This window comes from Camelus dromedarius, chromosome 20 (genome assembly GCF_036321535.1).
Source record: "Camelus dromedarius isolate mCamDro1 chromosome 20, mCamDro1.pat, whole genome shotgun sequence".
Taxonomy (NCBI): domain Eukaryota; kingdom Metazoa; phylum Chordata; class Mammalia; order Artiodactyla; family Camelidae; genus Camelus; species Camelus dromedarius.
Genome location: NC_087455.1, coordinates 27,673,146 through 27,687,400, shown reverse-complemented (window position 1 = coordinate 27,687,400; position 14,255 = coordinate 27,673,146). Strand labels below are relative to the sequence as shown.

The following is a 14,255-nucleotide window of genomic DNA, read 5'->3' as shown; positions in this document are numbered from 1 at the left end:
TTATGGAAAATACTAAAGACCTAATACGTGCCCTAAACAAGCTATAAATATCACAGAGGAGTTAAAACATGCTATGTTTATGTGCCAGTATGGACGAGTCTAACAATATGTTCTACAAAGTTATAAAGTCAGATAAAATTTCTTTCAAACAGATGGCCTAAAAAGGGTTCATGAAACAAGTAACACTGGTACTAAAACTTGAACGTTCATTCAACACTCATTTATTAAGCACATGCTGTATAGTACTGTTCTAGGTGCTGGAAATAACAAGACACATAAAATAGCCCCCTATTCTTGTGGGTTTTTCCTAGTGTGAATCTAACAGGTAAACTCAGTAATATTATAGGTACTATGGGGTATCTATATCTAGATGGATGGATGGATGGATAGATAGATAATTAGGTAGGTAGGTAGGTAGGTAGATAGATAGATAGATAGATAGATAGATAGATAGATAGATAGATAGATAAACATACAGTGGAATCACAAAAGATGGTGTGATTATTTCCACCATGAATATTAGTTCAAGAAAGACGTTACAGAAGAGATGACCCTTGAGTTGAATGTTAAAAACTAGAAATATGTTGACCTGATGTGTAGAGAACATTTCAGGCAGAGAAAAAAATATGACAAAACGACTTCAAACAAATTTAAGCAAAAGTAGGCAGGGGAGGGTTCCTGAAATAACTGTGTAAGTTATTGAAGCATGTAAGGCAAGAGAGGGACACAATCAGATATTTGTATCAAAAAAGACTACTTTGAAAGCTGGGTAAAGATTGGACTCGAGCTGTATAAACAGAAAGGTCGTTTATGAGGACATTGCATGGATCAGTTAAAGAGATGACAATGGGCTGGGTTGAGGTATCCAGAGAGGTAGTTGATACATGAGAAATTATTTTAAAATGTAGAATCTATAAGACTTAGTTACCAATTGGATATTATTGATGCAGGGAAAAGAAGGAACAAGATAACCTCAGGTGACTGAAATGTTTGGATGGATGGTATAGTTTATCTATACAGGAAATATAAGTTGGACAAATTTTAGGGGCAAAATAAAGAGTTCAGTTTGAGGATGGGTTAGTTTGAGGCCCTTTTGGAATATTCAGGTATAAATATCAAATAGGCGAGATTGGAAGTATGGGTCTGGAACTCTGGAGAGAAGTCTGGACTAGAGACGTAGAGTATCAGCATTTAACGGATTCCACTGGAATGAGTGGAATTGTTAGAAGCATACGAAGAATAAGAAATCAAAATTCTGGTATCTGCATTTATTTACATTTAAGTGGATGAAAAAACAAGAGCCAGAAAACTACATTGAAAAGAGCCGTGTAAAGACAGTAGGATATCTAGAAAAGAACAAAATTCAGAAAGGAAGGTGTTTCAGGAAGGGTATACTCAACAGAGAAAAATTCCAGGGAAAGACAAATATGTTGTTAAATCATAAAACAATCAATAATGATTTTTGCCTGATTAGCCTCAGTGAAATTGTGGAGGGTGGAGAACAGACTGAAGAGAAAGGAAGGGAGATCTAAAAGAACAGAAGTGAAGATGAATGTAGACAAGGCTTCCTGAAGTCTTGGGGAACTTATCAAATTAAGAGTAGCTACAGTGGGGGATTGGAGAAGGAGCTCACGGAACACAAATAGAATGGTTGATAGTTTAAGTGAAGGCTTAAACTTGCGATGGCATTGGGATTCTCCAAGATCGTGTGATTGGCTCATTACCACACTTCAGATGTAATCATTAGAATCTCAGGTTGAAGGTTTGTAGGCAGTTATAATAGGAAGAAAAATAGGATGAGGATATTGAGGGTGGCTGGCAAGGAAAATGGTTGACGTGGTGTCCAAGAGAGATTTGGGAAGATGCTGATCATGTTAAATCATGTTGTCTTGTTAAGTCATGTTTAGATACAGTGTTTTCCATGAACTGGAAGAGAAGGGATTCAATAAAAGAATTGGATTTTGTGGTGCTATTGAAGGCTAATGGAAGCAAATGGAGGATGTTATTTTCAGAGTTTGATTTAATAATGTTTAGAATTTTCAGATACTAGACAATTTCACATAATGTAAAGTTACAAGATTTGGTCCTGGGAGTAGGTTTCTGAGATAAAGCATGGATTACAGTTTGGGAAGGCAAGGAAAGCACCAAACCTTGATGCTAGGGTTTATATAGGCATTGATGTCACTGAAGACCTAAGGTTGATAGAAAATGAATAAAAATTGCCTGGGAAGTAGATGATAATGCAGAAAGGATATTATGAATATAAAAGGAGTAGATTTTACATGAAATTAGAAACTAGCAATACAGACCTTGAAGAATGCTGATACCACTTCCAGGCTTCTGTAGTATTTAAGGTATAGAATTTTCAGCAGTTTCTCCTCAAAGTGTTTCTGAGGGAGGTAGTATTCTTGTTAAAATATCAACTAACTTTCTATTAAGGCTAAGAAGTGGAATGAGCATTCTGTGATAATGCTGAGGGTGTATAAGATTTAAGTAAAAGGAACTGGGTTTCAGAATCCACAGTGGTCAAGATGAGGATGTCTCTAAGCAATGGGAAAGAATTAGAGAAAGAAGTCCAGGATAGGTACAGTTGCCGGTACCTATTGGAAAATATTAAGAAAGGAACAGATGCTAGGACAAAGGAAGAAATGAACTATTTAATTTGGTAGGGGAGAAGACAGGGAGAAATATAAGGAATTTAAGCTAAACTGGGGGGAATTCAACACATCGAACATGATATACAAGAAGCAAAGAAAGGGCTTAATTGAGAGAGTTGGAAGATTAGGAAGAGGAGAAAAATAATGGAAGCACCCTTTCTTAAGAAATAAATGGCACCTGGGACATGTGGAATTGACAGAGGGAAGAGAATTTTACTGTATTCAGATATTAGGTACTAAATTACTTTTAATTGTTAACAAAACATATCGAAGTCTTTCTCATAAATTAAAACTACAGTTGTAGCTATAGACCTGAAACACTTCCTTTCCTCCTGGTGTGAAGAAGCTGAAGAGTGAGCTTTCTCTGTTCTAGATGTAGATCCCTTATACTAAAAGTGGGGGCTTGGTCTGTATCAACTAGCACTAAGTTTGAGATTCCACAAACTCTCCTAAACCTAGGGATAAATGAAGAGTGGCGCATTTTGTCCCAAAGGAAGTAAGAGTAAAGAAGGAATGGTAGAGAAGCTAATAAGAAGAGCTTCAGAGAAAAAGGAAATACTTTTAGAAGAGAAAGCAGTAAATTGTGTAACAAGCAGTTCAGAATGGATTTCACTTGTTTTTAATAAAAGTTAGATAAAGTTAATGCTTTTCAAAAATTGCCTGGAGTTTATGACCAATAAAATATGGTGTCTTTATTAACCTGTAACTCACATTCCTAATGAATACGTAAGATTTTTCTCTACCAACACCACTTGTTACTACTTCAACCCCAAATTTGATAGTGAAACATTTGATAAAGCTAATCATTTCCTTGAAGTATTAGATTGAAGTATATGTTTTATGTTTTACATCACAATCACAGGGCCTTCATTTATGTTAATAAATCTAAGTATAGTCACAGCAACGTAATTCTACACCGTGAATGAAGGAATGGAGTTGATCACATATTTTGAAGCAGCAAAAAAATCACTGATTTTAGCCCTTACAAATCATAATCAAGTTTCTTTTAAGTGAGAAGTAGTGAGCTTTATTAGGGTTTACACTTTTTTCTTCTTAGTCTTATGAAATTTCATATGATAATCTTATTTTTTTTAGATAATTGTAAACAAGTCTTAGCGACCATTTGAAAGAGCTAATGATACAAAAGAGATTTTTAAACTACTGTTTGGTAACAGGATCCATAAAGCAACATCTACTCGTGTTTTTAAATTCAAGTTTCAGCTACACAAATTTTCAGAATTATTTCCAGATTTGGTCTAGAGCATCTGACAGTCGTATTGCTTATATAATACATTAGTTTTATTCATAAGGAAATCTCAAAAGATATTTTGAAAGCTGTTTTTCTTACCAATTGCTTAGGTAAATTATTATTATATTATATTACCGAATATAATATTATATTAACTAATTATTACATTATTGTTATAGTTGCTTCTGTGCTATATCAAGTTTTAGAAGAATATTTTTAAAAATTATTATTTCACATTGGTCCATTAGTCTGCCAGCTACTTATGTTAATTTGAAATGCTTAACAATTCAAGTTGAATAGAGCTTAAATCATTCTTAATAAAAATGTAATTAGGAATAAGTGACTTTGTAATTATAATTTTTAGTTAAAAATTTTTAAAAATTCTTTTAACATTTTTTCCAGCTTTCTTGAGATATAATTAACATGTAACATTGTATTAAAGGTGTACAACATAATAATTTGCATATACATATATTGCAAAATGATTACCACAATAAATCTAGTTAATGCCCTATAATTTTTAGTAAAATTATTTCTTCATATCCGGTTAGGGTTAGCTAAGGGAAATTTTTCAAAATTATTACAATTATAGTATTCTTTTTTTAAATTACCTTTTAGGTTTCTTTTTTGGCAGGGGTGGTATTAGGTTCATTTACTTATTTATTTTTTAATGGAGGTACTGGGGATTGAACCCAGAACCTCATGCATGTTAGGCATGCACTCTACCACTGAGCTATACCCTCTCCCCTATAGTATTCTTTTTAGCATGAAAACAGTTCCTCCTTTTTGTCTTGTTTCTCTAATTATTCTGAATATTGTCCATGGTTATGTATTATTTCAAACTTGTGCTTCAAATCGTATATTTCTTTGTCATATATACCATGTTTTGAGTACTGTGAGCTTTCATTTGACATTTTTTTTTCTACTTGTGTTATGTCCTAAAAGGTAAAGAGAAGTAATATTCATTGTAGAGGAAATTTAACTTAAGTGTATCTGTGTGTGTGTGTATATATATATATTTATATTTATATATATATTATATTATATTATTATATGTATATAAATATAAAAGCGCTTATAAACTGTTGTTGAAATTTTCCCGAATCTTTCCATTATTGATTTATTACCAATCTAATCATTACACATTTTATTCCATTTTATAGATATTCTCTGTGCTTGATTACATCCTATTTCTAATAGACTTACTATTTTTTTTAAATTGAAGTATAGCCAGTTTGCAATGTTTTGTCAATTTCTGGTGTACAAGACATTGCTTCAGTCATACATGAATATACATATATTCATTTTCATATTCTTTTCACCATAAGCTGCTACAAGATATTGAATATAGTTCCCTGTGGTGTACAGTATAAACTTGTTTATCTATTTTATATATACCAATCAGTATCTGCAAATCTTGAACTCCCAATTTACCCTTCCCAACCCCTTCCCCACTGGTAACCACAAGTTTGTTTTCTATGTTTGTGAGTCTGTTTCTGTTTTATATATAAGTTCATTTGTCTTTTTTTTCCCTTAGATTCTACATATGAGTGATATCATATGGTATTTTTCTTTCTCCTTCTGGCTTACTTCACTTAGAATGACATTCTCCAGGGCCATGCATGTTGCTGCAAATGGCATTATTTTATTATTTTTTATGGCTGAGTAGTATTCCATTGTATAAATATACCACAACTTCTTTATCCAGTCATCTGTTGATGGACATTTAGGCTGTTTCCATGCCTTAGAGCTATTGTAAATAGTGCTGCTATGAACATTGGGATGCAGGTTAAACTTAATATTAATGACAGAAGTCTAAGATGCAGGTACTCGAGATTGCTCAGTCATGAAAACCATAACCCTAGTACACTGAAATCTTATCAGAAAATGTAAATCACTCAGTTCATAAGCAGACATGTGGTGTCAACTCTATGTTCACTGCTGTGCTAAATAGCTTAGATGTTACAAGAGACACAGTGGCTTAGAGAAATATTTTGTATAAGTCTAAGCTTAACATTTTATTAAGTAATATTGTAGTATTTCAACCAAGAAAGTCTCAAGTGTAATATGTATATGTATATGTGTGTGTGTGTGTGTGTGTATATATATATATATATGTGTGTGTGTGTGTGTATGTACATATATATATATAAACATACTACATCATGTATGAAAGTTACTGTTGATAAAGAATAGGAAGAAACCAGCTATGATTCGGAGCCAGGAGGTATATATGTAATAAAGAGCCATAAACAGAAGATGAAGTAAGGGCATTAAAGTTCAGAAGAGAATTATTTTTGCTATAAAACTTTTTTTCTGAAAAGGCATTTAAGTGTCAGTGGCAGATGAAAGAATTTTAAATAAGATTTGCAGGCAGAGGAATGAATAAAGTGTAGCTCTGGATGATAGGTAAGTTATGATTAAATTATATTTTAAAAATTATTTCAGTTGAAAGAAAAGAGTACATATTATTAAGTCAAAGTTAGTTAGCAAGTTAGTAAGTATTAACGTATATACAATACTTAACTAAATATTCAAAAATCATGGTAAAAATGAGTCAGGATTGTTTTCAGATCACTTTCTTCCTCTGCTTTTTAAAGATCTTTATTTTAATATCTGTAAAAATATTATAAAAGAGTTGGCATGAAAAATAAATAGGTTTCATATAAAAGAGGGTAAGTTGAAATGAATATATTGGAGATAATTTTCTAGGGAATTTAAAATTAGGTTATAATTTAACTGAAGATAAAGATGTTACTTGACAGACGATAGTTTCTTTTTATCAAACTGAATGAAGGCCTGAGGGGATGGGGGATGGGATGCGAGGGTAGGGATGAGGAAGAGAACTAATAGTGGGAAAGGCAAAGTTTAATGAAAAGCAAAATGATAATAAGTAGAAGTAATTGGATTAATTAATTACATGACACAACTAATGGGGAGAACCCAGTCATAGATTGAAAGGTCATACAGAGTGTGAAGGAGCTTGATAGGCCAATTCAAAGTATAGGAATGAGAATCAGAAGGCGTCTCTAAAGAGATTACAGATGAAAAATAACTATCGCAGTCTAGGCTGGGCTCTTAGGGAAATAAAGAAGCACTACCAACAACAACAAAAAAAAGGCCAAAGAGATGATGCTGTTGGAAAAGAAAAAGGAAGAGGTGTTAAAAGAGAGAACGTTGGGAAAAGGAAAAGAATAAACAGGTGTTGAGAGTGGTGTGTGTGAGGGAGAGAGTCACTTCGTGATTCTAAATATTTCGGACCATAAATTTTAGGGAACAGATCAGTGTAAGCCACCTAGTAGTTGCATGACCTTGTAGAAATTTTCTAATAAGTAAAATTAAGAAAATAAGTCCTATCACAAATAACTATACTGATTGAGTAACATTATTATAACACATGCAAAGCTCTTCACGCAATTCCTGTCATATAACAAGTATCACTATTATTGTTAACATTTAATTGTGCCAGAACATTAATATCATTAGTATTGAGCTCTAGAAGACAAGATTTTAACTGTATATTTTTAAACACTTTTGCTACATTTCATTTTCTGTGATCTCCTTGATCAAGTAAAATTTTAGTCTAAAAACATTATTGAAAAAAATTAAAAGCTAGACCGAAATCTGACTAGTGGTTACCTGGGCTGGCAGCGAGAGGGTTGACAAAAAAGCAGGGAACTTTTTAGGACGACAGAAATACTCTATAGCTTGATTGTGGCAAGGTTGCCTGACTATATATGTTTATCAAATGTTACAGACTTTCGTACCTAAATAGTGCGAATTTTAATTTTTGTAAACTATGCCTCAATAAATCTGACGTTAAAAGTTATTGGAAATTCACAAAATTAAAATGAATTTTAAAATATTACCCAAATAGTACTAAGGGTATGCTAATAGAAAAATTTACTTAGTCTAACACATCTCAAACAATCAAGAGCCGAGTCCCCTCCCAAAATAGGGCTGGATAACGGATAGGGCTGGCCTACAGCTTCAGCGAGAAGAGAGGAACAAGAAAATGAAGAAAGGACCAAAGCTTTGAGTCTCAAGTAGGGGTCAGTTAACCAGGAAAGATCAAGAACAAGCAAGGCAGTTAGCAAAGAAGTCGATTCTGAATGTTTTGGATATTCATCAAAAACTGAAGGAAGAACAAACATTAGAAGTAATTTCAATTTGTTTTGGACAAGCTGAGTTTTAGGTGCTGATGGCATCTCCATTTGGGGGTGGCTAGGAGGCAACTAGAAATGTGAGTCAAGCTTACAGGAAAGGTAGGAGCCTTCATCACTGGAGTGACAGTTGAAGCTATGGACTTAGGAAAAATCACTCAGGGATAGTATAAAAAAGAAAGTAATGATAACACTTTAGGAAATGCAGATATTTGAAAGATGGGCTGAGAAAGATGAGCCAACAAAATATCTGGAAAAAAGTGAACTGAAAGTCAGAGAAGTGTGAGGCCAAACACTTGAAGGAGAAACTATCAAAGATAGTGTAATTGTGTCAAATGCTGCAGTGAGGACCAGGAGAATGTTGTTGAGGAATGAGCGCTGGATTTGGCAAATATGACATTTTGGGGAACCTTTGAGACATAAGTTTCACAATATCAGACTTAGTTTTAGTACTCAGTGATGAAGTCTTCCTTTGAGTAAAGTCACCATGAAATAAGAGGGAAGCAGCAGTAAACAAGTAACGTTTTGCACTTGACTCAGCATTGGAGATATAGTAAGAGGCTCTCTGCATTTGAGTATTCTAACTTTATTGCTCACTATGTAAGGGTCACTTGTACAAGCACATATGCTCACGTCAGGTAAAACTCCATTGTTTTCATATTAGACACGGTGGGTCTCACTTACCAAACTTGGAATGGTGATGAATAATTGATGACTAAGATGTTAATTCCAGGTATCATAGATTTTACTCTTGGGGGACCCAGTATAAGAACTAATTCAGACAAAGGGATTGAGAAGATTTTGGTTTGGAATAGTTGTAGAAGAGGTAGGACTCAGTGATCAAAACCAATTTTAACTTTGCATTTCCTCAGTCAGAGATTTCTTTGGGTTAATAAATCCTTCTAAAATGCAGTCAACATTTTGGATAATTAAGTCACTGTGGTATAAATTATTTTAATCCAAAAGTGAATTTTGCACCATTTGAAGGTACCATTTTTATTTCTAGTTTACTAATTGAAAAAAAATTCAGCTAGAGATCAGCTAAATAACTTACTCTAGTCATGTGAAGCTGGAATTTGAACTGAAGCAATGGGGTTTGGTGTCAGAATCCATGCCCTTAACCTCAGGAAATGGGAGCTTTACCCATGACCTGGTGGAGGGGGTAGGGGAGGCATTGTGAAGAGAACAACGTGAAAGAACAATACTCGAGGTCTAGGAAGAGGAGAGCAGGAAGAGAGGAATTCAGAAAGAGAAATGTAAAGTCAATGGAGACCAACTCCATCTAGTTTGCAGTTTTGTTTAGGATCCTCAGAGCAACTCGTATTACCACGTGAGTATTTGGAAAGTTGAATGAAATTCAGTTCAGTCCCTAGCTTAGGCTAGTCTCTCCTGATGCCTCTTCATCTAATCCTCATCCTTCTTTCTCTGAGAGTGATCTCATCTAACTTCCTCTTCTCAGTATTGAACAGGAACATTTCATAAAATGTCCCTATTTATGAACCATTTAGGATGCATTCCTTTGAATTATGAAGAGTGCTATACTATGTGACATTAGTTACTCTATATAGTCATTCTTGTACCCTTTACCAATAATAATCATTAGCATCTTTGGAGAAAGAAATACAGCTTGATGTCCAGCATGAGTACTATTTAAAATCCATGTGTCTAAATATTTCAGTCAAGGGCATATATACATTTAGTTATTATTAATTTCCATACTAATATACATGAGAAAAATCATATGGGTCCCTTTCCAGCATAGGTCGTGTCTCAGTTTTAATATTGATGGGTATTTTTATTTTTAATGATTTTTCAATTAACAGTGTCAACATTTGTAAGTATATTTAAATTTCTATGTATGTTTCTCAACAAAGAAATGTAACAATGCATTTAAATTTCTTTATCATGCTCCCTTCAAAACTTCTAGGCAACCTTTTGAAATGTGTAAAGGGGCTGTAGTTGAAGTATACCTGATGGGTATGTTCATAAGGCCGCAGTTGTGGGACACAGTGTCATGCCGAGACAGAATAAGATGGAGACAGGACATACACAGGGTAGTAATATGTGCTACTCTGTAAATTATCTCTTCCTGAATGTAGATTTTAGCCATCAGTAAAAAGTCAGAACATTCCAAAGTGCTTAACACATACGAGGAATAGTTTATTACTGTGATGCATCTGACTCATGTTTATATCTTTTATCAATGGTTGTTGCACTTTTTCTTAGAACCAATTGTAATAATAACCATTGCATTCCTTCTCTGAGGGACTTTCATTTTAAAATTTAGTTTATCCTCTAAAAGATACCTTATTTTTTCAAAGATACAGGAACAATGATTAACAAGTTTTAAATAACTCAATTATTAGAAAGTTACTAATATTTTCTCCGAAACTCCATGTCACTATACACTGGGGGAAAAATGTATATGGGTGAAACAGTTACTCTTTAGCTAGTCTGGAAGATGTTTCTGGATTACATTGCTCTTAGGATTTTTTTGCCTTGGTGAAATTCCTGGTTTAATGAACTTTTCAGTTCTCTCTCTTTTTCTCTTTCCCTCCCACCCTCCCTCCCTCCTTCTTTGTCCTTCTTCTTCCCTCCTTTCTTCCTTCATCCCATTCCTCTGTATACACACACACACACACACACACACGCACACGTGCACACATGCACACGCACACACACACTTTCAGTAAAGGAAATTTTAATGAACGCAATACCAGGGCAAACAGAGTAAGAATTTCTAGAACATTTTACATTATCTATATTGATGAATTAAGTATTACAATATAAAAGAACAAACACTTAAACATCATTTGGCTTCAAAATTAACCAACCAGAGAGTTACACAGCAGAAGGAATCAGAGTATCTGGTTCAAAATCATTCATTTTTACAGATGAAGAATTTTATGCCCAAAAGGGTGAAATGAAGTGTTTACAGTTGTAGAGCTTATGAAATTAAGACTCAAATCCAAATCTTGCCTCTTACCTTGAAACCAGTGCTGTTTTTAAGATTTTCTTCAATCCTATGTATTATTAATATACTCATTACCCTAAATTTGGGCAGTTCCATAGCCCTATCAAGTCTGTGATGATTACCTCCATTGCACTCTCCATGGTCAAAACCCTGATCTTCTACTGTGGTCCCAAGTACATGCTGATTTTACATGTTGAGACCAAAATGGTGCTAAAATCCAAATCCTCTGAATAATAAAGCCCCAGTAGTCTTTTCACTGAATTTAGATGTGAAAAATAGACGTACTCTATTTCCTGAAATCACTAGAACCCTCTTTATAGTTTATGTCCTAAAGTATTAGAGTATCAGTTTCTTTTGACTGTAGTGAAAGGAGTATGAAATTTGTCTATAGCATCTCCTTTGAAGTACTACTTAATGAATATGGTAAGGAGTTAATAAGGAAACAGCATACTGATACACAGCATAACGGGCAACCTAAATATCTAAAATAGATCATTAAGGTTAAGAAGATAATTTGAAAGACTATTTAGCCCATTAACTATGAGCCTTAAAGTAGGACAACAGTTTCATACATTTCTAGAGCACTTACGTTTCGTTTAATTCCACATTTCACTTAGGCATCTATGAAGTTCAGTTTTCCTACATTACTGGGAGCAAAGATCATTTTATAAGCAAACTCATTATAAGCAAAATCAAATTATATTTCCTTTCACTCCAAATGTGTTATTTCCAAGTGACCACAGTAGAAAAATCCTCAAAATTAATTGATTTGGAAATAATTATTTCTCAAAACTCATGTATCTTACTTGCACAGTTAAGACTAAGTTGGTTTACACTTTAAAAGAAAATGCTTCTATTTGCTCCAGTACTAATACAAAATAACTTGTTATGTGATTTACAATTTTTTCACAGTAGTTATTTTCATACCTTTTTTCAATTTAATTTGTTCCAATATTTGCTATTCTCTACGTTACATTTATTTTAACAAATAATTTAGCTAACAAAAGTGTATTTTTGTGGGGAGGGTATAGCTTAGAGTGTGTGCTTAGCAAGCACGAGGTCCTGGGTTCAATCCTCAGTACCTCCATTAATAGGAAAATAATAATCAATCAATCAATAAAATAAAACAAAATCTAATTACTCCCCCCCCCCCAAAAGAGGATAAAATACTGGGCTTTAAAAAGAAAAAAAATAGAGAAAAAAAAGAAAAAGAAAACTTAAAAAATAAAATGACAATATAGATTATCAAATAAAAAAAATTTTTTTAAATTACTTTTTTGCAAGGTCCTAGTGTATAACAAAGTTTTAGTCTAAAATATGAGAAAACTCATTATGGGCAAGTGATTGTGAAGAAAGCATTTTAAAGTAACTTCTAAAAGTTTTGTGTACAATTTCTTAAGTCCTACACTTGAGAAAACTAATGTGGGAAATTTTAAAGCATGACAGATCACTTTTTATATTAATATTCACAAAAATTGGAAAGATCTGCACTTTATTGCATTTGGAAGTATTTCTTATTATGTACCATTTTTAATCATTACATCCACATAAATATATGTCCCTGAAATAAATTAAATAATGAGCGATTTGCATTTAAATTTGCATTTTAAAAATCATTTAACATTTATTTTCAAAGCATTTTTATCCACTCATGGGAAGAACATAGGGTTTTCAAACTGGATAATTTGTCCTTGTTCACATAAACGTTATAGTTTGTGTTTTTTAATAACATTTTTTTCTGTATAATGTATGGTCATTGTGGACATTTTATGAACTATGTATTAACCCAAATAAGAAACCAAAAGCACTTATACTAACTTCTAATAACCAGTGATAACTGCTCTGGTGTGTAAATCTTAAATCTTTTTCACTCCATCTCTTTGTCTTTTGTTTCAATTATGTGCATTTATATTTTTATGAATTTACTTGGTGTTTTAAATTACAAACTATACTACCATATCTATCATTTAATATTTTATAATCACTAATTGTGGTATCTTTATTTTATATAATTTACATATGTGAATGCACATGCACACCATTCTCATTTCTCCTGGATACGTAATTATCTGTAGATATATTGTAAGTGCAGTTAACTAATCCCCTGTCTTGGACATATGGAGTTTCTTTCCCTGGCCTTTCTTTTCCCTAGACTTTATAATTATCAAACAATAGCGCCATGAGTATGTATGTATGTCTTTGCACATTGATTTATTTCTTTAGGAAAGATCCTGGGAAGTGAAATTTCACGTTAAAAAATATGACCATTGTAAAGCCTTTTTATACACAGTACCAAATATGTTTTATTTTTTTAAGTAATTTGCTTTTTGTCTTTGTACATCAGGTACTTCAGAAAACATTTATATAAATGACCATTAATTTTTTTGTTAATGAAATTGTTAGTATATTACTGTCAATCTGAAAAATAAGTTTTTTCACAGTTATCAGATTATCGAAAGAACTGTTAAAATATTCAGTAAAATCAGAGACAGTATTTTCTTTTTGAATTGCACTGCCTTTGAAAATAATATTATAACATGACAAAGTATTACATATTCTTACTTATCTCATGAGTCATTCTAACAATTTCTACTCTTATTCCTCTGACTACTGAAAGACATCAATAAGTTGTTTTTATAGACTTTTCTACTGCACCTGGAAAATAAATACAAATATCCATACATTTTCTTGTGTGATTGTTACATCAGAGTGAGCAAACAGCTGCATACACTGATTATACGTTTTTCTTTATTGCATTTAATTTGGTATATACTTAAATGGTGATTGTAGCATTTAGAGACTACATGAATTTGGCCTTTTTAACTTTAATCACTTGGAATGTTATTTCTGTCACTGTCATCATTATTGTCTGTAATCTTCTTTTGTTTTGTTGTGCCTCTTCCACACTGTGTTTTCTTAGAAGAAAAGTTTGTAAACCAGGATTTCATAGGATAGATATCACAAGTAATTTTTTCCTCTCCTTGATGATTTGGCAAAATATAGTTAATTTTTAAAAATGATTCTAATATGTAAGTAATATACTTCTTTAGCTTCACTCAGAAAAAGGCCTCAGATAATATTTTGATTTATGTTCAGTTTACATTTATTCTATCTCTGTATTTTATACAAATACACTTTATCCACATTGACTTCAATTATTTGGATAGTTTCAACAGGGAATAGTTTGTGTTGGAAGTCTTTCACTACTAATT

The 14,255-nt window shown here is 32.8% G+C and overlaps 1 protein-coding gene and 1 non-coding gene across 30 annotated transcripts in view; one reads left to right on the top strand and one right to left on the bottom strand.

Moving 5' to 3' along the window:
- Window positions 1–14,255, top strand: part of RIMS2 (regulating synaptic membrane exocytosis 2) — a 511,671-nt gene that overhangs the window by 351,361 nt on the left and 146,055 nt on the right. The window lies entirely within an intron of this gene.
- TRNAV-AAC (transfer RNA valine (anticodon AAC)) lies at window positions 4,578–4,652 on the bottom strand. The gene has a single exon. It is a non-coding gene; the product is annotated as a tRNA-Val (tRNA).